This window comes from Scylla paramamosain, chromosome 4 (assembly GCF_035594125.1).
Source record: "Scylla paramamosain isolate STU-SP2022 chromosome 4, ASM3559412v1, whole genome shotgun sequence".
NCBI lineage: Eukaryota > Metazoa > Arthropoda > Malacostraca > Decapoda > Portunidae > Scylla > Scylla paramamosain.
The window spans coordinates 35,408,599-35,413,206 of record NC_087154.1 but is presented as its reverse complement, the minus strand read 5'-3'; the positions used below and the strand labels follow the sequence as shown (position 1 = coordinate 35,413,206).

Genomic DNA, 4,608 nt, shown 5'->3' with positions numbered 1-4,608 from the left:
GTTTGCTGTGGTGGTAGTTACTATAATGCTGTTTCTCGATTATTCCTGCCAGTGCTTGCCTGCGTGCTGTTGTTGCTATAATTATGTTAAATACGAAAGACAGACTCAGACACAATACACACGCACACACACACACACACACACAAAGTATTAGAGTAATTCTCTAAAAAAAAAGCTGGCTGTCGAGTGAACAGGCAAATATAACTTTAATTTTCATATGAAATCACATCTTATCAGATTTAATTTCCATTATTTGGAAGCCTTTTATGCTTTCAGCACTCGTGCTAATATAAGTTAAAGTGTCTGAGAGCATTTCGATGATTACAATTTCTGCAAGTGGCCCGGGACAGATATCGCATTTTCAAGGACACCTCACCCACGCACATCATCCCATTAGGAACGAGGCTCTCCAAAGACTAATTTTCTCACACTTCAGTCTGGACGAGGCTATTCCCAAGTGACGGCGATTATTTCCATAACTATAATAATTACAAATATTGTAATAAGGCAAAGAAAAAAATATGAGAATCACTTACAATTTCACAAAACCATTGTATGTAGCATGTTGAAGGTACGTAACATACTCGTAATACTGCACAATGTACAATATCGTGTTTATCCTTACGTAACACAAATTAAATTATTACATAGTTTTGATGTATGAATGAAAAAATGCGCGCGTTAGTAATCTTAAACAAAGAAACCTTTAACATCTGTGTTTAAATGAGACCATTTAGATACTTGCTCGCATTCTCGCCTTCCTGCAAGTGCAGCAGCATAGCGGTGAGAATTGACGCATTCACCGCTAAACGTTCTCTAGCGACGGCCATGCAACTTTTCTTTTTTGTTCGTCATAGTTACAGTAAACTAAAACAAAACTTGCAATACCAGCTTTTAAAATCAAGATTTCAGAAGCTGAAACAGGCCAAAAAATCTAACTTCAATGCAGGCTGCATAACACACACACACACACACACACACGTTTGTGATTCGTCCGGTTCAGTACATTTCACAACGTGTACATACGAGAACTCCTGTGCACACGTTTTCATACATAAATATAAATAATATAATGGTCAAAAAGTATTTCTTTCCTCTCCGTAACAAAAGAAAGAAAACGGAGCGTCCTCCTTCACCTAGTTAGTTAAATCCTTATTAAGCCATTAAGGTTTCCCCATAAAAAAAAAAAAGAATCACGTTTTTATCTTAAAGATGTAACAATAACCCTTTACTGCCATCACTTTAAACAGTTTGTTGAACCATAAACGTAGTACGTATGTACGTACATACGTAGGCGCGCGCGCGTAAGTGTGTGTGTGTGTGTGTGTGTGTGTGTGTGTGTGTGTGTGTGTGTGTGTGTGTGTGTAGGTTCACGTGTGCGTGTTCTCGTATCCCAGAACATAAAAGCTACCTCATAAATACAGCACAACTCCTAATCCTGCGGTTTCCTCGTGACCCTGTATGGGAACCTTGGAGAATTTACTGTGATTAAAGTGAGCATTACCTGGGAGAGAATGTTCACCAACCCTGCAACACTACTCAGGTGGGGAAGAGGTAGCCAGGAAGGGATGGAGGGAGGAAGAGTAAGAGAGACAACTGAGGAAGGAAAGAGTACAAGACACAGATACATAAGTGGGAGGAGATAGTTACCTCAGTAGAGGGATTAGTAGAGAGAATATGAAAAGGAGAGAGCAGGAGAAAAGGAAGAGGGAGACCGAGAGAAAAGAGGAAGGCACAGGGAGAGGAAACTTGAGGTTATCAGGCAAAGTACATGTGTGTGGACAAGTTATGTTGACGGAAAAGTTTTGAGAGAGAGAGAGAGAGAGAGAGAGAGAGAGAGAGAGAGAGAGAGAGAGAGAGAGAGAGAGAGAGAGAGAGAGAGAGAGAGAGAGAGAGAGAGAGAGAAAACTGAAAAAAAGGCATTGAGTTATCCAGAAAATTTTAAGTCTGGCCGAGACCTTGTTATTATTTCCTGACTAATCACAGGTGTTGGCGGGTCACGTGACAAAGGTCGGGTCCGGGAGACTGCGTTAACCCGTAGAAATTACCCTCGTCCGACTAGGTTAATTTTCCCTCACTCTACCTGGACATGCTATACCTTCCTTCCTCCCTTCCTTTCTTCCCTCTACCCTTCCTCCGTAACCCTCCGCCACGCTATATTTGTGCCAGACTGGAAGGGCGGTGGTTCGTGAGGTTGATGTGGTTAGCAAGTCCATGAGATACCCCTCCTCTTGGTACTAAAGCGATATGTGTGTGTGCCTCCTTCCCCTCCCTCTCCTCTCCCTCTAAAGACGTCTACCAGATCGTCGCCTTCACGCCTCGCCGCCACGCCTCGCCGCCACGCCACTTCGCCGCGTCTCACATTCCACTCTTGCTCTCTTCACTCACCTTCGTCTTGACCAGGAAAGTGGAGAATAACATCTCACTCAGCTCCTCCTCATGCCTCGCCCTGCCTCTCTTCTTACCTCTTTTTTTTTTTCTTTCCTCCTCCGGCTCCTCTCTCCTCAGTCTTCATTCCTTCTTAGTCCCTCGTTCTTTTCTTGTTTCTTATTTTCTTCTTCTTTCTCCTCCTGCTCCTCCTCTTCACCATCCTTTTATTTTCCTAACACTGAAGACATTTACACCAGCACCAGCACCACCACCACCACCACCAACACTTTAGACTTCCAGTACCAAAGTTTACAAATGATCCTGATGTTGCTTGACTTTTTTCTTTTTCTTCCTTTCCTTTTTTTTTTTCCAAACGGATTATGAAAAACTAAGGAGATTTCTTTCTACCTAGTACATTCTCATGATGATATACTGCTGTTGATTATGATCATGATGGTGGTGGTGGTGGTGGTGGTGGTGGTGGTACAAACGCATACAACCTTCAATCGCATCACGGCCAAACAGCCCCATCACGACCCATCTCTCACCATCAACACACCTCACCACCACCGCACACCCATCATCCGTCATCACACATCACACATTTAGCCAATCTGACTCTCATCACCATCCATCACTCATCATCACCAACGACGCCTCAATGGTCCACTCATGACCACCCATCACAGCCCAGCAACATTCCTCACCATACATCACCCACCCTCGGGTCAATCTGGCTTTCCGAATTGAACGGAGGCGTAATGCAAGAAGCTCTCCGTGTCGGTGAGCCACGTCCCGGCACACAAGAGCATAAGGGAAGCCGCAAGAAGTCATCATTCGCAAACTTGGCAGCTCCTCCATGAAATACACCTAACCATGAAAATCCTCATCCATAAATATGTCTAATCTTTTAAAGTTCCCTAATGACCCGGCACTAGTAACATAACTGCTGGGTCTATCCTATTCACTTAACACTCTATTTGATCGCCAATTTCTTCCTATCTTTTAAATCTAAGGAGACCAAAAGTGTAAATGAGTTTCGTTAGTATCAAAACAACATTAATATTACTTCAAGACTTCTACTTTTAACGTTCCTAAATATGAGTTCTAACATTTCCTTCATTTCTGGCCTCTATGTATCGTTTTTCTCTCGGAGAGCAAAGTTAACCATAATTTCCATATCAATTTTTCCCTCTGATCTTGCTAGAGCGACGTTCTTTTTTCCTTACCTATTATGTGGACTTCCTCTACCTACGGTAAGGACTTTACATTGGCTGATACCAAATTTCGATTATCTTCTATCTTCCCATTCGTTAATCTTATATAAGTCTGTCTGACTGCGAATTGGAGCTAATTACCCTACCTTCGTGTCGTCCACAAATTCACTAATAAGGTTACAAACGCTATTATCTAGATTAATCAAAGTATATTAGAAATAATAATAGTCTTAAAGCTAATCCCTGTGGCATCCGACTAATTACTTGGCTCCACTCGGATTTAGAGCCATTAATTGTAACTATCTGTTGCCTGTCGCATAATCATGACCTTTTCCTGTCCTAAACTTGTTCAAGAGCCATTATTGGGGTTCTTTGTCAAATGTCTTACTAAAGTCCAAATATATTATATAGTAACTATCACCATTATCAGCTGGCTCGTGGATTTTACTATAAAAGTTCAACGAATTCGTGAGGCATGACCTCCCCTTCATGAAGCCATAATTAAAAAATTCGACTCCACCGTCTCGCAGTGAGTAGGATTCGAACCTACGCGGGAAGATCCCATCTGATTTCTAGTCAGACGCCTTAACCACTCGGCCATCACTGCCGGCAATCCCATGATTCAGGAATGAGTGATTACAATTGTAGAGTTCATCGAAGACCCGGGTTAAGAAAATACGTTCAAGAAAAAGAAGTAAGGAAAAGATCTAGAAATAATGCACCCCCAAGGCTACATCCCATTACTAAACTGGCTGGCCAGCAAAGGAAGTAAATGGAAGTGAGCATTAAAATTTAAGGTGGATAGTTCTGCAGAGGAAATTCATTCAGATGTCTTGCAAGACTAGAAGTCAAATTTGATTTATTCAGTAGCATTAGATGAGCTAATTCAATCGTAACACGCGGTATCTGACTAATTCTCTTTAGTGAATAACGACTTAAGCAAATGATAGCAAGAGAACTGGATTGCAAGTAAATGATGAAGTCTTTAAAGATGGACTAATCACTGCGACGTGAATATTCA

The 4,608-nt window shown here is 41.8% G+C and overlaps 1 non-coding gene across 1 annotated transcript; it reads right to left on the bottom strand.

The window, feature by feature from the left end:
- Window positions 1–4,112: 4,112 nt before the first annotated feature.
- On the bottom strand, window positions 4,113–4,194 carry Trnas-aga (transfer RNA serine (anticodon AGA)). The gene has a single exon. It is a non-coding gene; the product is annotated as a tRNA-Ser (tRNA).
- Window positions 4,195–4,608: the final 414 nt, after the last annotated feature.